We start from the raw sequence: 26,134 nt of genomic DNA on the forward strand, positions 1-26,134 counted from the left end.
TTTACTAATATCACTCCCTACCTGCATGCCATCACATACCCCCACACTCACCCCCACTGCCATCACTCCACCACCTCACACACACACCCCACCATCAAAACTCACTCATCCCAATGCCAAGCCCTGCATGCAACACCAATGCATGTGCACCCCTCAAAAACCTGCATGGACACCTATCACCATAGCATGCACACTAGATAGATTCACCTAGCCCACCAAATAACAGCTCACACAAGGCAAAGCTACCAGGGCAATAACAACCATAGAGGGCAACACACCCATGCACAACATGTCACCCGCAGAAACAATAACACTGCATTTACATCCCCACAGGTAACCCAGCCTATGTCACTGGCAAAGAGGTGCCAGTAGAATCCAGTCCCCCCCCTAGAAGAGGCTCACAGTGATGACAGCAGCTCTGGTCATCTGGATCTAGATGACCAACCTGGCCCATCAGGGACCTCCGGACAGTCAGTTACCCAGGCACACTCTCACACTATCACAAAGCCTCCCCCCACAGGAAACACCACTACACCACCCACTCAGTGGACCCATACCTCTGTCCCCAGGACATGTCAATCAGCAGTGTGTACACCACTACACGGACCCCAGGCCAACCCACAACACAGGACAATGAGGGACCTGGGGTCAGTGGCGGTGAGCACATGGTTCAAGGGAAAGAGGCACAGGACAACAGGAAAGCTGGGAGGACTGCTGTGCGACGGGGGAGGACAGGCACGAGGAACCAACCCTCCAGGAGGCACATACTGCGATCCTGGGAGCATATCAACATTCCAAGGATACGCTGGGCCAGATCATGGATAAGATACAGGAGAACATGCGGCTGCAGGAGGGACAGTTCCTGGGGATCAGGGAGGACTTGAAGGCCATTAAAACCACCCTGGTCTCCATTGCAGGGGTGTTGGCAGACATGGCCAACAGTATGAGGGAGGCAGTGGCATACCACCGGGCCACTGACACTAGCCAGAACACTGAACAGCCTTCCACCTCCGAAGCCGCTAGTGGACAGGAGGCCCCGCCAACAGGACCAACAACGCCACCAGCACCCCTACCCCTGCAGAAGGAGAACCACACCACAAACGTTCCCTGGAAGCCAGAGACTATTGCCAAGACCCCCGCCAGGAAATAAGACTCTCCTGATTTTCACCCTTGTGTCCCACTCTGTCAACCTGTACACCTTGAACTTCCATTGCTCCCCTTCCTTTGTCCCCTTAGTCCAGTGGCCTCCTAACCTTATAATACTATGCCCCCGCCCCCAGTAGAAAAATACAAATCATTGGGCCCCCCTTCAGGATTTTTTCACAATTATTTTATAAAGATGGCAAAGTTTAAATATGTCTAGATGCATTTAAACATTTCAGTTAAGTACTGTTACCTTTTTAAAAATGCAAAAACATGTTTCTGCTTAAAACAGAACCCTGTTATTTGTGTAATGACTCCTTTGACCAGAACTTGGCGCCCCCCCTGGGATCACTTGGGGCCCCCCTAAGGGGGCCCGCCCCCTAGTTTGAAGACCCCTGCCTTAGACAGTACACCTGTGATACAAATAGACTGGACTTTAACCTGGGCTTTCCTCCATCATCACCCCAGCCCATTGCACTACACCCTCTTCTTCAGAGCACTGCAATAAACACACTTTGATAAAATACAAGTATGGTGTATGTCAAATCTTTTCAGAATGTATTAGTTTAATCAGGTTCAAACATTGCAATTCAACTGTACAGTAATGTGTACATAGACCTGTAGTTGGCTGCAATGAACACACCAGGAGCAATAGTGGGGCACCAACATCTGCAAAAAGTGATGCCACAAGGTACAGTGAGTGGGCATAGAAGTAGGAATTCACAGCATGCAAGTGGCAATGTCACACATCAAACTGCCAATTATATGTGAAATAACACTGTCTTATCTATGTCTCATTGGCAGTATTGACGAGTGACTGCACTTCTGTTGTCCTAATCCTCATCATTCTTGCTGCCAAGCCCATTGTCATTTGGAAAGAACCAGTTGCCAGGAAATGGAGCACTGATAGCACTTGCACAAGAGGGGGGATCCCGGTGGGGTGACGGATAGCAGATATTAGGTCAATCTCCTATTGGGCACATAGCTCAGTGATTGTGGCCCTGTCAAGTCTATAGGCGAGGATAATGTGCCTGTCCTCCATTGTTGCCAAGTCTACCAGGGGTCTGTACATGGGGAATGTCTCCATGTCCTATTCATCCGCAGCGGTTGCAATCGATGGGGCAAAAGAGTGAGCAACTGGCCATTATCTGCACATTGTAACCACTACAGTTCAATGCATATTGTGATTGTAACATTATTTTGGTGGGATATGGTTAAATTGTGAATGTGCGTACTATGACACAGTTAGGATCCATGGCCTGCACCCCCCCTGAAATGGTGTCCACCTGTCCTGTATGGAGGAACAGGTGGAAATGAGGTAATTCCGCTGACGTTGTGCGCTGTTGCAGGAGGTGTTCGAGAACCGCTGTGCAACTCCTCATTGGTTATCATTGGGCCCTATGGGGTACAGCCAATAGTGATGTACTTCGGCGGTGATGGAACACACCGCCGGGTATGTGACCACCATTTTCTATCTGTTCACTCACTTACTACCTGACCTTCAGCAGGAGAGGACCTACACTGCATGTGCTGCAGTGACCTGTGTCTGGAACCGATCATGGCTTGTGTTACTGGGGAAAGGGCCGCTGCCTTCACCTCAGCAGAGTTGGAGCGACTGGTGGATGGGGTCCTACCCCAGTACCGCAATTGGGCCTCCAAACCAACAGGTGAGTACACCCTGAGTATGATGCATGAGGCGTGAATGCATGGAGTGCTGGGTGTGAAGGCCTCATGTGAGGAGGGTTGGTGGATGGGCCCTGGGCAGCGTGCAGCATGTATGCTGGGCCATTTCTGTACTAATGGGGATGGGAAGGGGCATGGTGGGCCATAAGTGTAACAGGCAGGACGGTCGGACTAATACCTATCCCTGTGTCTATATGCCTGCAGGTCAGCGCCCATCAAAAGAAGGGTATATGGTGTGCCATCGCCAAGGACGTGCCGACCCTGGGAGTCTACGGCAGGCAGAGCACCCACTGTCAGAAACAGTGGGAGGACCTGACAAGCTGGGCACGGAAGATGGAGGAGGCCCAGCTGGGGATGGCTTCCCAACGAGTAAGGGGTGCCCATCGAACCCTGACCCCCCTGATGGCCCTCATACTGGCGGTGGCCTATCTGGAGCTGGATGGGTACTTGGAGGCATCACAGCAGCAACAAGGGGGCGAGTACAGTGCCCTACAGTACAACTTATGCCAGGTGGGGTGACATCCGGGTTGGGGGGTGGGCCCTGTGGGTACCCCAAGGCCAGGCCTAGCATTGTAGAGTAGGTCCCATGTTGGGCAGGGTTCTGATGTGAAAGTCCTCCAACCAAGCTAGTAGGCATCCACTACTGGGCAGGAGTCTGTGGGTCTCAGGTATGCAGCAATTTGCATTAGGTGTCCCTATCCATGGGCTTGTGACTAGCATTGTGACTGCTAGTGCATTGCCTAATGAGTAGGGCTGTTCCCTGTGTGTGAGGGTGTTGTGTATGCCAACGGTGGTGTTGGTGCCTCCATTGATCCAGTCTATCTTTTTCTCATCCCCCCTTTTTGTTTTTGTCACCCTGTCCATATGTGCATTAGCATCATCTGGCAGAGGAGCAGAGGCACCGGCGACGGAGGGAGCTGCATCCCACAGGACACAGGAACCGGATCCACTGACGGTGAGGGTACAAGTGGGAAGTGGGACAGAGGGCGAGGGGAGCACCACAGCAGAAACTGTAGGGGACAGTTCGTTCGGACATGGATACCTCATCCAATGGAAGCTCCCTGGTGGTGGCAGACACCTCTGTGCCCACCCCAGCTACAGGTACAGCCGCCACCCCGTACCAGCACCACCCTCCCAGGAGCCCCTCAGCGAGTTTCCCATGCCCGCTCACCCAGGAAGGTGGGCATCTCGTTCTCCCCAGGCACCTCAGGCCCTGCCCCAGTTAGCACTGCTGCCCTGAGTGAGGAGGCTATTGACCTCCTGCGATCCATCTCTGTTGGGCAGTGAACCATTTTGAATGCCATCCAGGGGCTGGCAGCCCAAATGCAACAGTCCAATGCATTTCTGGAGGGTATTCACACTGGCTTGGCTGCCCAACATAGATCAATCCAGGCTCTGGCCTCCTCTCTGATGGCAGCCATTGTCCCTGTTTCCACCCTCCCCCCTCCAACTTCCTCTTGCCAATCTTATTCCCCTCAACCACAACCTATCCCAAGCACACAGGCAGATGATCAGGCACCCAGGACAACACACAAGAGTAGACATGGCAAACACAAGCATCACACTTCATCCCACAGGCACTCACACAAACACCATCCAGAAACAGACATACCAACATCCACTGCCTCCACTGTGGCCCCCTCCTCCTCGTCATCCACCTCCCTCCCAGTAGCGCCTCCACTCACACCTGCATGTACTACAGCCTCATCCACTACCACCATCACCAGCACACCTATCAGTATACACCCCTCACTGGCAGTCACCACCCTCACATCCATGCACATGTCCCCTGTGTCTTCTCCCACTGTGTTTGTGCCCCCTCCTCCTAAAGTACACAAACGCAAACACTGAGACACCCAACAGCCAGCCACCTCACAACAGCATCCAGTCCAGGCACCTGCACCCAAACACAGCACACCGACACCTCCTACCACTACTCCCTCTTCCTCCACTCCCAAACCATCTCCCTCTTCCCACCTCAATGTCCCTAAGAAGCTTTTCCTCGCCACCATTGACCTTTTCCCTAGCCCTCCCCCATCCCTCACATCAGGCCAGGGTAGTCAAAACCCAGGCAAGCAACTCAGTCACCCAGTCCACGGGCACAGTAGTGTCCCCAGCAACTCCAGGTGGGAAAGGATCCCAGCCAGCCAGATGGAAAAGATGCCTGCCCTAAGTGTTACAAGGAAGGGTAAGGAGCCAGCCCCAGCTGCAGGAAGGAAGGGCAAGGAGCTGGCCCCAGCTGTAGGAAGTAAGGACAAGGAGCCAGCCCCAGCTGTAGGAAGGAAGGGTAAGGAGCCAGCCCCAGCTTCAGGAAGGAAGGGCAAGGAGACAGCCCCAGCTTCAGGAAGGAAGGGCAAGGAGCCAGCCCAAGCTGCAGGAATGAAGGGCAAGGGGCCTGCGACATCAGGCAGTGGAGACAAGGGGTCTGGTGCTGTGACTCACTTGCAAAACCAGCTTCTTCTTCCAACCGGAGGCTGTCATTTTGCACCTTCATCCGGGATTTAGTGGGCTCCTGCCCCCCCGGACACTTTAGCAACTCTTGGACTTGGTCCCCTTCCTTTACAGGTCTTCAGGCCCAGGAATCCATCTTCAATGCTTTGCAGTCTGTTGTGGTCCTTGCAAAATCCTTTATCACAACTTTAGTGTGTTTTGGGGGAAATAGTAGTACTTTACTCCTGCTTTCCTGGGTCCTGGGGTGGGGCCTCCTTTACACCTTTGGTGTTTTCTTACACTCCCAGCAACCCTCTACACACTACACTTGCCTAGGGGTGCATTTGTGGTTCGCATTCCACTTACTTAGTATATGGTTTGTGTTGCCCCTAGGCCTATTGCATTCGATCAATCAATCAATCAATCATAGTATTTATAAAGCGCGCTATGTACCCGTCAGGGTTTCGAGGCGCTGAGGGGGGGAGGGGGGGGGAGCGCTGCTGGTTTAGCGGTCGAAGAGCCAGGTCTTGAGGAGCCTTCTGAATGCGAGGAGGTCCTGGGTCTGGCGAAGAGATGTGGGGAGAGAGTTCCAGGTCTTGGCGGCGAGGAAGGAGAAGGATCTGCCGCCGGATGTCTTGCGCTGGATTCGGGGTACGATGGCGAGGGCGAGGTTGGCGGATCGGAGTTGACGTGTTGGAGTGTAGAAGTTGAGTCTGGTGTTGAGGTAGGAGGGTCCGGTGTTGTGAAGTGCCTTGTGAGCGTGGGTCAGGAGTTTGAAGGTGATCCTCTTGTCTACCGGGAGCCAGTGGAGTTCCTTTAGGTGAGGGGAGATGTGACTTCGGCGGGGTATGTTGAGGATCAGTCGGGCGGAGGCATTTTGGATACGTTGGAGGCGTTTGATGTCTTTGGTTGGGATGCCTGTGTAGAGTGCGTTGCCGTAGTCAAGTCTGCTGCTGACGAGTGCCTGGGTCACCGTCTTTCTGGTTTCTGTTGGAATCCACTTGAAGATTCTACGGAGCATTCGAAGGGTGTTGAAACAGGAGGAGGAGACGGCGCTGACCTGTTTGGACATGGTGAGGGCGGAGTCCAGGATGAAGCCGAGGTTTCTTGCGTGGCTGGCAGGGGTGGGTGGGGGTCCGAGGACGGAGGGCCACCATGAGTCGTTCTATTGTGTTTTACAGTGTCTGCACTACTTTCTGACTTGTTTACTTACTTGATTTGGTTATTTGTGTATATTTTGTGTATGTTACTTACCTCCTAAGGGAGTATATCCGCTGAAATATTTTTTGCACATTGTCACTAAAATAAAGTACCTTTATTTTTAGTAACTATGAGTATTGTCTTTCTTATGATATTGTACCTATATGATATAAGTGGTATTGCATGAGCCTTGCATGTCTCCTATTTCAGCCTTGGCTGCTCTGCTATAGCTACCTCTATCAGCCTAAGCTGCTAGAACACTACTACACTCTACTAATAAGGGATAACTGGACCTGGTATAAGGTGTAAGTACCATTGGTACCCACTACAAACCATGCCAGCCTCCTGCACTCCCCCACCACTACCAGCTCCACCAGCAGCACCGCCACCAGCACCGCCACCAGCACCATCACCTGCCCCAGTGGGCAGCCGTCCAAGGCTTCAGGGGATGGGCTGGAGCCTTCCCCCACCACTACCAGCAGCAGCACCACCACTGCCACCACTCAGCAGCCGTTACCACCGGCGGACAGTGTGTAGTCCTGCGTCCATGGGCTGTTGTGAGGCCTGTCCCCTGCAAATCCTGTGGGTATGACATGCAGCTGAGAGACTGTTACCTTGCACTCCCCAAGATCTGCATCACATGGCATGATGCCCCCTCCAGAACCAGTGGAGAAAGCATCTACTCATTCCATCCTCCACAGGATGAAGCTCACTGGGCATGATGTCCCCTCCAGAGCCAATGGAGAAGCCATCCACTCACCCCATCCTCCCCAGGATGAAGCTTACTGGGCATGATGCCCCCTCCAGAACCTGTGGGCAAGTCACCCACTTCAGAGACTATGGCCTTGCACTCCCCAGGACAGAGCACAGGGCATGTTGCCCCCTCCCGAGCATGTGGGCAAGTCACCCACTTGAGAGACTGTGTTCTTGCACTCCCCAGGACAGAGCATAGGGCATGTTGCCCCCTCCAGAGCATGTGGGCAAGCCACCCACTTGTGAGACTGTGGCCTAGCACTCCCCAGGACAGAGTAATGGGCATGTTGCCCCCTCCAGGACCAGTGGCGTTGTACCATATTACGGATGAGGTGCCCCCATTCCCCTTCCCCCTGAGGTGCCTGGCTATTTTCGACCTGATTCCCCTTCATGTTCTCTCCGTGTTGTTGCAGGAGTGAGGTGGGGCCTTGGACTTTGTAATGTGGCACCGTGGGCCACGAACATTGAGGACTGGGCAGTGTCCCTTGATTTGTAAATATGTATGTGCTTTTTGATTTGGATGTACATATTACTACTATAATTATCTTATTACACTCTTTTTACTCTATTGTAGTTGTCCTTGCATTATTCCTGAGGGGTACTGCATCTGCTTGTGTGTATGGTGTTGGGGGTGGGGGTAGGGGGTTGCGTGTTGCGTGTTGCGTGTGTGTGTCACTCTCTTTTTCCTCCCCCCCTTTCCCTGTGTGCTAGATGGAAGTACTCTCCATCGTCGTCCTCGCCGTTGTTGGTGTTCGTAGTGGAGCAGCATTTGGAAGACATGCAATTTGGGCTCCATGGCGGCGTGGTTCTTCCCTGAATCTCCACAGGTGAGTCGTTTCCCTTCTGTGTGGTGTTTCCCCCAAGCTTTTGATGTCATTGGTACTGCCCCGGAAAAGGTGGCGGTTTCCTATCTCATAATACAGTGGGCCGAACCTTTCCTCCGCCTGGCTGTAGGCAGTTACCGCCATGGTGCCTGTTGATTCCGCCCTAGCGGTCGGTGTGTTAAAGTGGATGTCTGTCTGAGCTGTTTCAGCAGTGGTCAAAATTTCAAATGTATTACCACCGGCCTGTTGGCGGTATTACTGCCACTTTATTACCGACCACCAGGGTTGTAATGAGGGCCTAAATTTCAGCATGTGTGAGACCTCCATGGACAGTTTCACAAGAGGGGTGTGATTCAAAAAGGGTATTTGCCCTCTGGCCGGAGGTGCTACATCAGAGGGCGAGTTCATGTCCCCAAGGCAGAATCGCTGCAGGGAGATTTCAAAGTGCAGATATCACGCCCCAAGTGCAAAGTCTCCCCCACAACTGGGGGACCTCCACCACAAGGTCAGAGATCATTTTGGAACCTTGTCTGTGTGTGTCAAGCCATGTGGCAGTGTGGCCATATCTCTGTCATATGTATGCCATGGGACAAGTGGACCATTGTGGAAACTTGGATAGTCAATTCTCATAGCTGACATTTTTGTCAGCTGCTCATGAGATGTGTCACTCCAGGCCTGTCATTAACTATAATGGAAACTGGGACTTTTGTTCCTGTTTCAATATTGAATAGCAGAGACTACAAGACTAAGAATTCATCATGATCATGTGGCCTGATTCAGCACATCATGAAAGGACCAGGGAATCTTGGCAGGGCTGTGTGATAAGAAATGGTCTCATGCTGCCCTTCCTGTAATACGAATAGTGCTGGTGTACATAGAGTACCTGCACTGAGACCGGTGGGTGTCAAGTCATAAGCATGGGAGTATAGCCCCATGCTAATGATGGAATCCCTTTGTAACCGCATCCACGCCACATATTAGATGCAGGTGAAGAGGAAAATAAGCTATCAGGAGGTTCACTTACAGTGCTCCTTTTAAAAGATGAGGCACTGTCATTGCGTCCCCTGATTGCAGCCCTCTTTAGGGGAGAAAGGTGGTCCTACGGACCCCAAAGACATACCTTTGCAGGTGGGTGTAGTCGCTCACTGCACCAGCCTGCAAGGTCATCTCTAATCCCCCTCAAATGTGCATGCAGATTGATGTCAGCACAGTGCTACGTGGAACGGCTGCTTTAAAACAGCTCCCTTTTTCACGTGACTGTACTGCCCACAGGGCAGCACAAGCATGCGACTGCCCTGGAGGTCCTGCATTCAATGTAATAGGGCACAATTTACCGGTCTGCACTTCTTTAAAGCTTTGATGTGGTGTAAATAGAGAAAGTGTGTTCTATGTGTACTAAGGCCTCAGTTATCAATGTCGATAGCAGCTTGAATCTGTTTCTCTGGGCCCACATAAAGCTGAGACTACCCATCAAGCAACCCTTCACCCCCAGTTCCAGCAGCCATGTTGGGTGAGGTGGGTTTTGCAGTGCAGCTGGATGGTAGAGGATCTGTAGGAGGCTGGCCTGGTTTGTAGTGGGTACCTAAAGTACTTATACGAGGTCCAATTTTCCCTTATTAGTGAAATGAAGGTAGTGCCTAGAAGCCAGACTCTCTATGGGTAGCTGTAGCTGAGATGCCAAGGCTTATGTAGGAGACATGCAAACCTCATGCAATACCACTCTAGTGACATAGCACTCATAGACATGAAAGAAAATACTCAGTGTTACAAAAATAAAGGTACTTTATTTTGGTGACACAAATGCCAAAAATACCATGGAGACTATACTCCCTTAGGAGGTAAGTAATACATGGAGTAACACATTAAATATATACACTAGTATGCAGAAATAGCTGTAAAAACAGTTAGAAAACAGTGCAAATAGTGAAAATCACAATAGTTAGAAATGAGCCTGGGGGAAGAGAAACCATATACTAAGATAGTGGAATGCGTTTGTCGGTTCCCCCCAAAGAAAGTGTATTTTGTAGCGGGGCGCTGGGGGTGCAAGAAAACACCAAAGGTAAGTAAAGTACCCTGCTCCAGAGCCCAGGAAAACAGGAGTAAAGTACAGCAAGTTTGTTCAGAACAAACTAAAGTCGTGGTAAAGGATTATGCAAAAACCAAGCAAGACTGCAAGACATCAATGTTGGATTCCTGGACCTGAAGACCTGCAGAGAGGGGAGACCAAGTCTAGAAGTCGATGAGGACTCCAGGAAGAACAGGATCCCCTGCTAACTTGGATGAAGGTGCAAAAGTGGATCCTCCAGTTGGAAGAAGAAGTCAGAAATGCACCAGAGAAGACATCTGCGGGTTCCTGCTTGGTGCAAGAGATTTCCCACGTCGAGTCGTTGGATGCAGACTGGTATTCGTTGTTGGAGTCTGCCAACAATCATTGGCTCATGCAAATGTCGTGCTTGGTGGGAAAAGGCGTTACCTGGTCCCAGGAGGGAGCTGGGTGCCCCAACTCAGACTTATGAGGCAGAAGGGGCTCTCAGCACTTTACAGAGCCCTTAAAAGACCAGGCAGTACCAACAGGAGTCCCACAACATGGGGACGAAGGAGTTGCAGAATTCAGTCATCGCAGCACTACACAAAAGGATCACATGCCACCGTAGAACAACTCAGGGAGCTGAGCGTCACAGAATAGAGTGTTGGGAACTTGGGCTACGCTATGCATGAAGGACTTCTGGAAGAAGTACACAGAAGCCCAAGGAGCTGCAGAAAATGTGGTGCATGTAGGAAAGTACCATCTTGCCTGGCATGTTACCCCCATATTTCAATGTACATATGTTATTTTAGTGTATGTGTCACTGGGACCCTGCCAGCCAGGGCCCCAGTGCTCATTAGTGTGCCCTGTATGTGTTCCCTGTGTGATGACTAACTGTCTCACTGAGGCTCTGCTAACCAGAACCTCAGTGGTTATGCACTCTCTGCTTTCTAAATTGTCACTAACAGGCTAGTGACCAATTTCACCAATTCACATTGGCATACTGGAACACCCTTATAATTCCCTAGTATATGGTACTGAGGTACCCAGGGTATTGGGGTTCCAGGAGATCCCTATGGGCTGCAGCATTTCTTTTGCCACCCATAGGGAGATCTGACAATTCTTACACAGGCCTGCCAGTGCAGCCTGAGATAAATAACGTTTACATTATTTCACAGCCATTTACCACTGCACTTAAGTAACTTATAAGTCACCTATATGTCTAACCTTCACCTGGTGAAGGTTGGGTGCAAAGTTACTTAGTGTGTGGGCACCCTGGCACTAGCCAAGGTGACCCCACATTGTTCAGGGCAAATTCCCCAGACTTTGTGAGTGCGGGGACACCATTACACGCGTCACTGTACATAGGTCTCTACCTATGTACAGCGTCACAATGGTAACTCCGAACATGGCCATGTAATATGTCTAGGATCATGGAATTGTCACCCCAATGCCATTTTGGCATTGGGGGGACAATTCCATAATCCCCCGGGTTTCACAACAGAACCCGGGTACTGCCAAACTGCCCTTCTTGGGGTTTCACTGCTGCTGCCAACCCCTCAGACAGGTTTCTGCCCTCCTGGGGTCCAGCCAGGCCTGGCCCAGGAAGGCAGAACAAAGGACTTCCTCAGAGAGAAGGTGTTACACCCTCTCCCTTTGGAAATAGGTGTCAGGGCTGGTGAGGAGTGGCCTCCCCCAGCCTCTGGAAATGCTTTGATGGGCACAGATGGTGCCCATCTCTGCATAAGCCAGTCTACACCGGTTCAGGGATCCCCCAGCCCTGCTCTGCGCAAAACTGGACAAAGGAAAGGGGAGTGACCACTCCCCTGACCTGCACCTCCCAGGGGAGGTGTCCAGAGCTCCTCCAGCATGCCCCAGACCTCTGCCATCTTGGAAACAGAGGTGCTGCTGGTACACTGGACTGCTCTGAGTTGCCAGGGCCAGCAGGTGACGTCAGAGACTCCTTCTGATAGGCTCTTACCTGTGTTACTAGCCTATCCTCCTTCCTAGGTAGCCAAACCTCCTTTCCTGGCTATTTAGGGTCTCTACATTGGGGAATTCTTCAGATACCGATTGCACGAGCTCACCAGAGTTTCTCTGCACTTCTCTCTTCACCTTCTGCCAAAGGATCGACCGCTGACTGCTCAGGATGCCTGCAAAACCGCAACAAAGTAGCAAAGACGACTACTGCAACTATGTATCGCTTCATCCTGCCGGCTTTCTCACCTGTTTCCTGGTGGTGCATTCTCTGGGGGTAGCCTGCCACCTTCTTGCACCATGAGCTCTGAAGAAATCTCCCGTGGGTCGACGGAATCTTCCCCCTGCAACCGCAGGCAACAAAAGACTGCATCACTGGTCCTCTGGGTCCCCTCTCAGCACGACGAGCGTGGTCCCTGGAACTCAGCAACTCTGTCCAAGTGACTCCCACAGTCCAGTGACTCTTCAGTCCAAGTTTGGTGGAGGTAAGTCCTTGCTTCCCCACGCTAGACTGCATTGCTGGGTACCGCGTGATTTGCAGCTGCTCCGGCTCCTGTGCACTCTTCCAGGATTTCCTTCATGCACAGCCAAGCCTGGGTCCCCGACACTCTAACCTGCAGTGCACAACCTTCTGAGTTGTCCTCCGGCATCGTGGGACTCCCTTTTCTGACTTCGGGTGGATTCCGGTTCACTCCTCTTCCAAGTGCCTGTTCCGGTACTTCTGCGGGTGCTGTCTGCTTCTGTGAGTGCTCCCTGACTTGCTGGGCGCCCCCTCTGTCTCCTCATCCAATTGGCGACTTCCTGATCCCTCCTGGGCCACAGCAGCATCCAAAAACCCTAACCGTGACCCTTGCAGCTAGCAAGGCTGGTTTGCTGTCTTTCTGTGTGGGAACACCTCTGCAAGCTTCTTCACGATGTGGGACATCCATCCTCCAAAGGGGAAGTTCCTAGTCCTCTTCGTTCTTGCAGAATCCACAGCTTCTACCATCCGGGGGCAGCTTCTTTGCACCCTCAGCTGGCATTTCCTGGGCATCTGCCCTCTCTCGACATTGTTGCAACTCTTGGACTTGGTCCCCTTGTTTCACAGGTACTCAGTTCCGGAAATCCACTGTTGTTGCATTGCTAGTGTTGGTCTTCCTTGCAGAATCCCCATATCACGACTTCTGTGCTCTCTGGGGGTTATAGGTGCACTTTACACCTACTTTTCAGAGTCTTGGAGTGGGCTATTTTTCTAACCCTCACTGTTTTCTTACAGTCCCAGCGACCCTCTACAAGCTCACAAAGGTTTGTGGTCCATTTGTGGTTCGCATTCCACTTTTGGAGTATATGGTTTGTGTTGCCCCTATAGCTATGTGCTCCTATTGCAATTGATTGTAACTTTACACTGCTTGCATTACTTCCTTTTGCTATTACTGCATATTTTTGGTATTGTGTACATATATCTTGTGTATATTTGGCATCCTCATACTGAGGGTACTCACTGAGATACCTTTGGCATATTGTCATAAAAATAAAGTACCTTTATTTTTAGTATATCTGTGTATTGTGTTTTCTTATGATATTGTGCATATGACACCAGTGGTACAGTAGGAGCTTTGCATGTCTCCTAGTTCAGCCTAAGCTGCTCTGCTATAGCTACCTTCGATCAGCCTAAGCTGCTAGAAACACCTCTTCTACACTAATAAGGGATAACTGGACCTGGTACAGAGTGTAAGTACCCCTTGGTACCCACTACAAGCCAGGCCAGCCTCCTACAGTGCACAGGAGTACTACTGTTTGGGACGGGGAGGCAAGCCCTTACCTCCACCAAATTTGGACAGCTGGACCTTTGGACAGTCAGGATCACTTCAGTCCACCAACTGGGTTCTAGGGATCATGCTCGTCGACAGGAGAGGAGTCCCAGAGTACTGGTTGTTGTTGCAGAGAGGTGCCTGCTGAAGCAGGGAAGTGACTCTGCCACTCTACAGGAGATTCCTTCGGTCCTTCAGGTGCAGGATGAAGACAGGCAGTCTTCAGAGCGTGCACCTGGAAACTGTTGCAGTTCTTGGCTTGGAGCTGAAGTTGCAGGGTCACAGTAGCCTTCTTGGATTCTTCATTGCAGTTACAGCATTCCTGGAGCAGCCTGCGGTTGATCAGACGGTCAGAAGCTGAAACAGAGGATGCAGAGGAGTCCTGGTGGAGTCTTGCAAACTGAATCTGAGGAAACACCCAGAGGAGAGACCCTAAATAGCCCTGAGAGGGGGATTGGTCACCTAACCAGCGAAGCACCTACCAGGAGGAGTCCCTGGCGTCACCTGCTGGCACTGGCCACTCAGATGCTCCCAGAGGGTCCCCACACCTTGGAATCCAAGATGGCTAACACCAGGGAACCTCTGGAGAAGCTCTGGGCACCACCCCTTGGGTGGTGATGGAGAGGGGAGTGGTCACCCCCCTTTCCTTTGTCCAGTTTCACACCAGAGCAGGGACTGGGGGTCCCTGAACTGGTGTAGACTGGATTATGCAAGGAGGGCACCGTTTGTGCCCTTAAGAGCATTTCCAGAGGCTCTTGGAGTATACCTCTCCCATGCCTGTAATGCCTATTTCCAATGGGAGAGGGTATACCCCTCTCCTTAAGAAAATGCATTGTTCTACCTTCCTGGGATTGAGCTGCTCAATCCCCAGGAGGGCAGAAACCTGTCTGTGAGGTGGCAGCAGCTGAGGCTGCAGTGGAAACCTCAAAGAGCTGGTTTGGCAGTGCTGGGGGTCCATGGTGGAGCCCCCACAGTGCATGGAATTGGCCCCCCAATAACAGAATTAGATTGGGGTGCAATATTTCAGTCTTTGACACCTCACATGGCCATATTCGGAGTTACCATTGTGAAGCTACATATATGTATTGACATACATGTAGTGCACACTTATAATGGCGTCTCTGCACTCACAAAGTCCGGGAAATTCATCCTGGACAATGTGGGGGCACATTTGCTAGTGCAATGGTGCCCTCACACCCATTAACTTTTCACCTAGCCTTCAGTAACTGAAGGTTAGACATATAAGTGACTTATAAGTTACCTTGTGCAGTGAAATGTCTGTGAAATAGTGTTTGCAGTGTTTCACTCAGGCTGCAGGCAGTCCTGAAGGAGTGTTTGTGTGAGCTCCTTATGAGTGGCAAAAGAAAAGCTGCAGCCCATAAGGATCTCCTGGAACCCCAATGCCCTGGGTACCAAGGTACCATATACTAGGGACTTATAATGGGGGGTTCAGTGTGCCAATCTGGATTGGAATATGGTGTCACTAGACTATAGTGACAAATTTGGAAACAGAGAGAGCATAAGCGCTGGAGTTCTGGTTAGCACGACACGGTCAAGCATACTTATAACACAGTAAAACATACTGACCTCTGGGCCACAAACTATGAGCACTGTGTCCTGACCAGCAGGATTCCAGTGAGACAGTGTAGGAGGCTGGCCTGGCTTATAGTGGGTACCTGATGGTACTTACGCCTTGTGCCAGGTCCAGTTACCCCTTATTAGTAGATTAGTAGTGTTCTAGCAGCTTAGGCTGATAGAGGTAGCTATAGCAGAGCAGCTTAGGCTGAACTAGGAGACATGCAAAGCTCCTACTATACAACTTATATCATATAGGTACTATATCATAATAAAGACAATACTCAGAGTTACTAAAAACAAAGGTACTTTATTTTAGTTACAATGTGCCAACAATATCTCAGAGAATATACTCCCTTAGGAGGTAAGTAAAATACACAAAATATACACACAAACCAAAATCAGGTAAGTAAATCAGTCAGAAAGTAGTGCAAACACTGTAGAATACAATAGGATGCAATAGGCCTAGGGTCAACACAAACCATATACTAAGAAAGTGGAATGCGAACCTCGAATGGACCCCTAGGCTAGTGTAGTGTGTAGAGGGTCGCTGGGAGTGTAAAAAACACTAAGGGTGTCAAAGATACCCCACCCCAAAACCCTGGAAAGTAGGAGTAAAGTACTACTATTTCCCCAGAAACACACTAAAGTTGTGAAAGGGGATTTTGCAAAGACCACAACAGACTGCAAAGCACTGAATATGGATTCCTGGACCTGAGGACCTGCAAAGGAAGAGGACCAAGTGCAAGAGTTCAAAAGTGTCCAGGGGGGCAGGAGCCCACTAAACCCCGGATGAAGGTACAAAATGGCTGCCACCAGATGGAAGAAGCTGAAGATTCTGCAACAACGAAAGGTGCTAGGAACTTCTCCTTTGTGCAGAAGATGTCCCACGGAGTGCTGGAGGATTCAGACTTGTTTCCTTGGCAATATACCGCAAACAAGCCTTGCTAGCTGCAAGTGTCACAGTTGGAGAAAAGGGATGCTGCCTGGGCCCACGAAGGACCAGGATGTCGCCACTTGGGAGAGGAGACAAAGGGGGCCCTCAGCAATGTAGAGAGCCCATGAACAAGAAGATAGCACCCCCAAAAGTCCTTGAACATGGGTTCAAGAAGTCTGAACATGGCAGTCATCTCAACACTACAAAAGAGGGTCCTACGAAGCCGGAGATCAACTCAGGGAGTTGAGCAATGCAGGAGTGCTGGGGACCCAGGCTTGGCGGTGCAAAAAAGATTTTGTGGAAATGTGCACAGAAGCCCTAGCAGCTGCAGTTCACACGGTGCACAGGATTACTGTCTGGAGAAGGGAGGCAAGGACCTACCTCTTCCACATTTGGACAGTTGGGCCACTGGACAGTCAGGACTACCACCTGTGTTCCATGGGCCATTCTCGTCAGGATGAGAGGGGTCCCAGATTACCGGTGATGCTGAAGTTTGGTGCCTGCTGAAGCAGGGGGACAATTCCGTCGACCCACGGGAGATTTCTTTATGGCTTCCAGTGCAGGATGAAGGCAGGCAGCCCCCAAAGCATGCACCACCTGGAAACAGTAGAGAAATCCGGCAGGATTAGGCGGTACAATGTCGCTGGTAGTCTTCTTGCTACGTTGCAGCAGTTTTGCAGGCATCCTGGAGCAGTCATTGGTCGATCGTTGGCAGAAATCAGAGAGGTGCAGAGGAACTCTGATAAATTCTTGCAAGTAGTTATCTAAGGAAAAGCCCACTGGAGAGACCCTAAATAGCCCTCAGAGAATGATTGGCCACATAGTCAGGTAAGCACCTTTCAGGAGGGGTCTCTGACGTCACCTGCTGCCACTGGCCACTCAGAGGCCTCCAGAGTGTTCTCACACCTCTGGATCCAAGATGGCATAGGTCTGGGACACACTGGAGGAGTTCTGGGCACCACCCCTGGGGTGGTGATGGACAGGGGAGTGGTCATTTCCCTTTCCTTTGTCCAGTTTCGGGCCAGAGCAGGGACTGGGGGCTCCCTGAACCGGTGTAGACTGGCTTATGCAAGGAGGGCAACATCTGTGCCATTCAAAGCATTTCCAGAGGCTGGGGAGGCTACCCCTCCCCAGCCTTCAACACCTATTTCCAAAGGGAGAGGGTGTAACACCCTCTCTCAGAGGAAATTCTTTGTTCTGCCTTCCTGAGACTGTGCTGCGCAGACCCCAGGAGGGCAGTACCCTGTCTGTGGGTTTGCAGCAGCAGTAGCTGCAGAGAAAACCCCAGAGAGCTGGTTTGACAGTACCCGGGTCCATGGTGGAGCTCTGGGGATGCATGGAATTGACACCTCAATACCGGATTTGGCATGGGGGGACAATTCCATGATCTTAGACATGTTACATGGCCATATTCAGAGTTACCTTTGTGAATCTACATATAGGTATTGAACGATATGTAGTGCACGCATGTAATGGTGTCCCCGTACTAACAAAGTCCGGGAATATTGCCCTGAACTATGTGGGGGCACCTTTGCTAGTGCAAGGGTGCCCTCATACTTAGTAATTTTGCACCTAACCTTCAGCAAATAAAGGTTAGACATATAGGTGACTTATAAGTTACTTAAGTGCAGTGAAAATGGCTGTGAAATAACGTGTGCGTTAGTTCACTCAGGCTGCAATGGCAGTCCTGTGTAAAGGTTTGTCTGAGCTCCCTATGGGTGGCAAAAGAAATGCTGTAGCCCATAGGGATCTCCTGGAACCCCAATACCCTGGGTACCCTAGGTACCATATATTAGGGAATTATAGGGGGGGTTCCAGTATGCCAATTGTAATGGGTAAAAGTGGTCACTTGCCTATAGTGACAAAGTTAAGGGCAGAGAGAGCATAAGCACTGAGGTCTGGTTAACAGAGCCTCAGTGACACAGTTAGGCACTGCACAGGTATACACATTCAGGCCACAAACTATGAGCACTGGGGTCCTGGCTAGAAGGATCCCAGTGAGACAGTAAAAACACACTGACATATGCTCACAAACAGGCCAAATGTGGGAGTAACAATGCTAAAAAGAGGCTACTTTCTCACAGAGAATAAAAACACACTGACAAACAGGCCAGAAATGGGGGTAACCATGCTATAAGAAAGCCATCTTCCTACAGGAGGCAGCTAGTGGGAGGATGTAGGGTGGAGATTTGTGCCTAGGGGCTACCTGATCCTTACCAGGGCTGGCATGTATCTCAGATGTTGGTGAGAAGGCCTGTGAGGAACTGTCAGGGTAGGAGTGTGTAGAGAAACCATCACATCTGACCTGGATGTGAGAAGGTTTTGTTTCTGTTTGGGTATATGAGAAATGGCCAGGCCTTTTGGTGGGATATAGTGGGAGGCACTACAGTGACCCGAGCAGGTGTAGGCTCAGATGGTATGCCCTGAGGGCCATCAATAGTGGGCAGGTTATCAACCTCTACATCCATTGAAGACAGGACCTGATCTACTTCTGCCTCCTTCTCTAGTGCAGTTCTGGCAGCTGATACGGCAGCTTGGAAGAGGAGTGTATTACTCCCTGCCCACCACCTGTGGATGGTCTTTCCTCCTAACGCAAATCATTGTCCTCAGCACCTTTAAGGCAGAGGTTGCAACAGGCTAGGCATTTGACTTACAATATCATGCAAAGCTACACAGGATTGAGTCAAATTATCTTTGCATTAACTGATGTTACACATGTGACCTGGTTTGTGTACGCCTACACGTGACAGCTCACACTGTGGCATTGAGGTTTTCAATGCAGATTTACAATGCAAAAGCAAACTCATCAGTTCCACCCACAGCTCTGTATTGATATCCTCCTTGATGTCAGATGCTGGACCTGGCTCCTCGAGTGTGTAGCAGAAGATATGTTTTTTGATCCAGCAGCTTGTGCAGCATTTTCACATCAACATCAGATGTAAAGCTGAAGTGGCCATATCTGATTATGCTCTTCCACAAGGATTTGGTTATTGTTCATGGGTAGAGTATCAATTGTCTACAACACTCTATGGCGCCCTTACCCGGCAGACAAATGGCAGTTGGTTTGACGGCTGCAGTCAGGATATCTCCCAAACCCCTTGATAGGGTCATTCTTATCACCGAGGAAGTCCTGGCAGCAGCTGTAATGTAACATACATGTCCATATTTAAGTGCAGATTATAATGGTGATGATTCCACATGTATATGTCATAGGTATGGACCAGCGATCTACAAGTTACAGGCGGGTGGCCACATGTGTGCCTCCTGACCCTTGCATGCGGTCCCCTGGCCAGCAACAGCACTGGTCAGCTGTTAATTCAACACAGCCCTCATATCAACTAGGTATCATACTTACAGGCAAACATGTATTTGGAGGTTACTGAGAGCTACACAACAGAAATAACTAGGCTGTCCTGCACTACCTACCAGTGAACACACCTTCCTTTTTAGGGGATCATGCTTCATAAGTATGATGTGGTCTCTTCAACTTTGTAAAGGAGTGTTCCACAACATGCAGAGCTGGTTCATCTTTGCATATCAGATCTTGTCAGTGCATTGCAGAATACACGTTTGATATACACAATTATCAACCAAGGTTTGGGTAACATTAATTCTACTAACCCTTGCCCTCTCACGCCCAAGACAAATTTCCCTATTGTGAACTGGGAGGTGAACCATTTCTGCTGTGCACTCTTTTTCTGCAATGTACATGAATGACACAATGATCTATTTTAGCTGACACTGGAATCGGTTATGTACAGCACATCTGCTGTAGTCCTGTATTCCAAGGTTTACTCATATGTGACTATGGGGGAAGAGAAGACAAAGGAAAGTAAACATTGGTCTAGGAATACACAAACTGGTCAATTGGAGAAGCTGGACTGATTCCTTTACTGGCTTCATGTTGTGCCGTTCAACCACTAGATGAATATCCTTAGCCTCCTCTACACCCGCCATACCAGCCACAATTGCCCTCCCCAACCGGAAGCCTGCTAGCAGCAGCACACCCCTCATCAACATCATTCATTTAGCTTTTGGGACCTAAGATTTTGTCAGCAAGCATTCCTGTTATGGACTTTGTTGGACTCGGCCGTTTTGCAGGGTCACCCCCACTCTTTTAGCCTCCTTCATCATATTTATTTCTGACCTGTTGTTGTTGGCTGCAGGACTCTGGGCACTTTACTACTGCTAACCAGTGCTAAAGTGCATATGCTCTCTGTGTAAATTGTATTGTTGATTCCTGATTGCCATATTTGATTTAGTAGTAAGTCCCTAGTAAAGTCGACTAAAGGTGCCTATGGCCTGCATATCAAACGCTACTAGTGGGCCTGCAGCACTGGTTGTGCCACCCACATTAGTATCCCTGTAAACATGGCTCAGACCTGCCACTGCAGTGTATGTGTGTGTAGTTTTAAACATCCAATTTGACTTGGCAAGTGTACAAACTTGCCATGCCCAATTCTTTCCTTTTTCTACATGTAAGGCACCCTAATGTAGGCCCTAGGTAGCATCATGCGCAGGATGCAGTGTATGTGTAAGGTAGGACACATACTAACATGTTCTATATGTCCAAACAGTGAAATACTGCCTAATTCGTTTTTCACTGTTAACCTCTCATAGGTTAACATGGGGGCTGCCTTTGCATATTATTATAGTGTAGATTCCCTATAGGAGTAGATAGAAATGTGGAGTTTAGTGTCTCTGAACTCACAATTTAAAGATACATCATTTGGTAAAAATTGTTTTAAGACTGTGTGTTTGAAAATACCACTTTTAGAAAGTAGGCATTTTCTTGCTTAAACCATTTTGTGACTCTGCCTGTTTGTGAATTCCCTGTCTGGGTCAGTTTGACAGTTGGTCTGTTTGCACCTCTCCTCTAGACAGTGACACAGAGGAAGCTGGGATGTAACCTGCTTATCCTGATGAGCCATCTGGGCTGGAGGGGAAGGGAGCAGTGGTCACTTGCACCTGAATGGGTTATGCCTGCCCTCACTCAATGCAGTCTCCAACCCCCTGGTGTGTCTGGGGCCTGGCCTGGGTAAGGTAGTAGATCTTACAAACAAACAAAAGAGACTTTCCTTTGAAGTTTACCTACTTCAAAGGCAGAAAGGGTTATAGGTGGTGGGCCCAAAACCCCTGAAAAGTAGATCACTTCTGGATATAAGATGAACCTCTGCCAAGGAGAAGAGCTGAAGAGCTGAGGAGATGTGCAACCCCTGCCTGTGACTGTGTCTTGTTGGGCTATCCTACAGTTGCTTCTTCTACCTGTGAAAGGGGACAAAGACTGGACTTTGTTGTGCATTCCTGCTTGATAAGAATCTCCAAGGGCTTGAACTGAGCTTGCCTCTTGTTGTTGAAGTCTCAGGGCCATCAAAGACTTCCCCCGCCAGCACTGGACTCTCTGCTGAGACTCCTGCCCTGCCAAGTGGTGCCCTATCCAGTCCGTGGGCCCTTGAAAGGTGAAGTTGGCAGACAAGAAATGAAAATGAACGCAATTTTTGACACACCTTCCGCAACGCGGATGATAAACGATGAGCCGCCGGCTTTGTGGCAGAAATCAACACGCCACCTGCATTGGGCCTAGGAGATCGATGCCTCATGGCTGGGGAAACAACATGCAACACCCGCTTACGGAGGCTGATAATGACGCAAACCCCCCGCAGCGCAATTTTCTGATATCATGCAACTGGATTTCCACACATCATCCCTGGGCGTCCAAGTAAACCCAACTCTGTAAAGATCCAAGGTGCCCCGCCCGGAAATCGACGCATCGCTCTCTTGAGAGGGAGAAAAATGACACATCGCTGACCCGACCGGAGAAAGAAATGATACACAGCCTCACTTATGGAATCAACGGTTCGTTGACTTTTCCAACACACGCTTGCCTGTGCTGCTTTATTTTTGGTGCTAACCAGGTACTTTGTGTAACAACAGCATTATCACTGTTTTCTAAGGATTAAGGACCTCATTATGATGTTGGTGGTAAGTCTTACTTACCGCCACGGTGAGTGCCGCCAACATACTGCCACAGTGGCGAAAATCCGTTGGCCATATTATAACACGCACACCAAACCAACAGACTACTGCCACAAACACAAATCCACGAGCCCAAAGGTCAGTGCTATAGTGTTGGTACGAACACCAATACCATAACAAAATAACGCCCACCACATTATGACCCACAAATCACCACGGAGGGCATTCAATGGTGGTAAACCATTGGCGGTACACACCGGCCACCCTAATACAAAATAAAACAAAATTGGCCAAAACTAAACACAATCACCTGACACTCATACACACACCACACACACACACCCATAGCACTATAAAACACACACCCACATCACACACCACCCTTTACAAATACCAATAAGCTCCACAAGACTAACACGAAGACCACTGAGACAACTACACACACACACACAACAAACACCTATTCATCCGTCACGCACCTCACATCCCACACCCCACCACATCACTCAACACCCTCTGCACAACACACACCACACAACACCCATGTCCCCACAAAGGCACCCCCGTTTCACAGATGAGGAGTTGTGGGTCATGGTCGGGAAAATAGTCAGGGTAGAGCCACAGCTGTTTGGAGCACAGGTACAGCAAATATTAATTGCTAGGAAGATGGAGCTATGGCAGAGAATGGTGGACAGGGTAAACGCCGTGGGACAGCATCCAAGAACAAGGGACGACATTAGGAATACTCGGAATGACCAACAGGGGAAGGTACGTTCCATGGCAGCAAGGCACCAGCTCACCATCCAGCGGACTGGCGGTGGACCCCCACCTCCTCCCCACAGCTCACAGCATTGGAGAAGCAAGTCTTGGCAATACTGCATCCTGAGGTACTCAGTGGAGTAGCCGGAGTGGACACTGTTGAGTCAATATTTACTACTTATCACCCCCCATACCTGCATGCCATCTCACCCCCTCACCCTCACTCCCATCGCTCCACACCATCCCACACACTGCACCTACACATATAACCAACTCCAATGCCAGCATGGAGAACTAACAAACACACAATCCATCACCATATACAAACAAAGGTGGCAGGGCAACAGCAACAATAGAGGGGAATAAAGGGTTGTACAATAAATCACAGACAAGAAGTATAAAACATCACTCACATCCCCACAGGTGCCCCAGCCAATGTCAGTGACGAGGAGGTGCCATGACTAACGAGTCCCCCAACAGAAGACACACCCAGTGATGACAGTAACTCTGGACTTCAGGATCTGGATAAACTACCTAGCCTATCAGGGACCACTAGTCAGTCGGCCACCTCAGCCCACTCACAGTCCACCACAGAGCCTCCTCCATCAGTGTCCAACACCACAGCACCCACCCAATGTCCCCATACACCTGCCCCCAGGACATGTCAATCAGCAATGTGCCCACCTGTACAGGGAACCCAGTTCACACCTCCCCACAAGGCAATCAGGGACCTGGGGTCAATGGTAGTGGGCACACAGTTCAGGGGACAGAGGCACAGGGACACTGGGAGGACCACTGTGTGCCAGGACCAGGGAGCCGACCTTCCAGTAGGCACTCACCAATGTCAGGGGGGCTTAACAACAATCCCAGGACATGATGGGCCAGATCCTTACCAACATGCAGGAGTACAAGCAGCTGCAGGTGGTACACCATCAGGAGATCAGGGAGGGTTTGCAGGCCCTCAACACCACCATGGTCTCCATAGCAGGGGTGCTGGCAGATATGGCCAACATTATGAGGGAATGAACAGCACAGCAGTGGGCCCCTACCACTAGCCAGTCTACTGACCAGCCCACCACGTCTGCTGCAGCTAGTGGGCAGGAGGCCCTGCCACAGGACCCACAGGCCACCAGCACCCCTCCTCCTGCAGAAGGTGAACCACCCGCAAACATTCCCTGCGACACAGAGGGAAGCCAGAGACAGTTGCCAAGATGTAGACCACTGCCAGGAAATGAGAGCCCTCCTGAATACCCCCCTTGTGTCCCACCTTGCCACCTTGTCCACTTTGAACTGCCTTTGCTCCCCTTCCTATGGCTCCTTGGACACTGGATCTGTGCTACAATAGACAGACTAGAACAATACCCTGGACTAACCTCGACCATCACCCCATTCCATTGTATTATTCCATCAATTATATGCACTACAATAAGCACCCTTGAACACAACCTAAGTGAAAGTATTTTGGGGCATATTTATACTCCGTTTGCGTCGAATTTGCGTCGTTTTTTTAACGCAAATTAGACGCAAAACGAACTCCATATTTATACTTTGGCGTTAGACGCGTCTAGCGCCAAAGTTCATGGAGTTAGCGTCATTTTTTTGCGTGAACACCTTCCTTGCGTTAATGAGATGCAAGGTAGGCGTTCCCGTCTTAAAAAATGACTCCCAGGCATGTGCGTGGTATTTATACTCCCGGGCATAAATCACGCCCGGGAGTGGGCGGGGCAAAAAACCCCGCCTTTGCGCCTCTTTTTAACGCCTGGGTCAAGGCAGGCGTTAAGGGACCTGTGGGCTCAGAATGAGCCCAGAGGTGCCCTCCCCTGCCCCCAGGGACACCCCCTGCCACCCTTGCCCACCCCAGGAGGACACCCAAGGATGGAGGGACCCATCCCAGGGAAGAAAAGGTAAGTTGTGGTAAGTATTTTTTTTTTTTTTGTGGCATAGGGGGGCCTGATTTGTGCCACCCTACATGCCACTATGCACAATGACCATGCCCAGGGGACAGAAGTCCCCTGGGCATGGCCATTGGGCAAGGGGGCATGACTCCTGTCTTTGCTAAGACAGGAGTCATGTTAATGGCGTCTGGGCGCCCAAAAAAAATGGCGCAAATCGGGTTAAGACGATTTTTTTGCCTCAGCCTGACTTGCCCCATTTTGGGACACCCAAACGCCATTTTTCCCTACGCCGGCGCTGCCTGGTGTACGTCGTTTTTTTTCACGCACACCTGGCAGCGCCGGTCGGCTAACGCCGGCTAACGCCATTCAATAAATACGGCGCCCGCATGGTGCTTCAGAATGGCGTTAGCCGGCGCTAATTTTTTTGGCGCAAAACTGCGTTAGCGCAGTTTTGCGTCAAAAAGTATAAATATGGCCCTTTATGTGATGAAAATGTGCATATATGGAAACATTTACATCTTGTGCAAATGATCCGAACACTGTGTTAGCATTCATTTTAAACCCTGTATGTGTCTGTAGACATCACATCTTAACACTCTTGTCATATCATCAACCTCTGCAAAATGAGAAGCCATAGGTGACAGTAAGTAGAGACACAAAGGACGTGAATAGCATCCTGCTACAGCCACACTGAACACATCAATAATCAGAGGAATGGTCAGTTTCACTGTCTTACCTGTGTGTCATTGGAAGTATTGACATTGACATATAACTGATGTTCCGTTGTCCACATCATCATCCTTTGCGTCCTCATCCTCACTGTCCTCAGGGTTCACTGCTGCCACATGGGCATTTCCAGTCTCCTTCTCCTGCAGATAAGGCACATGTCGTCTGAGGGCCAGGTTGTGCAACATGCAGCATGCCACTACTATCTGGCAGACCTTCTCGGGTGAGTAGCACAGGGATCCACCGGTTAGATGGAGGCATCTGAACCTGTCCTTCAGGAGGCTGAAGGTCCTCTCAATAATTATCCTGGTTCACCCATGTGCATTATTATAATGATTCTCAGCCCCTGTCCTGGCATTCGTCACTGGGGTCAGGAGCCACAATAGGTTTGGGTAGCCAGAATCACCTGCAAGTATTGAGGGACAAACACTATCCTTACA

Source organism: Pleurodeles waltl, chromosome 3_1 (assembly GCF_031143425.1).
Source record: "Pleurodeles waltl isolate 20211129_DDA chromosome 3_1, aPleWal1.hap1.20221129, whole genome shotgun sequence".
In the NCBI taxonomy this organism is placed as follows: domain Eukaryota; kingdom Metazoa; phylum Chordata; class Amphibia; order Caudata; family Salamandridae; genus Pleurodeles; species Pleurodeles waltl.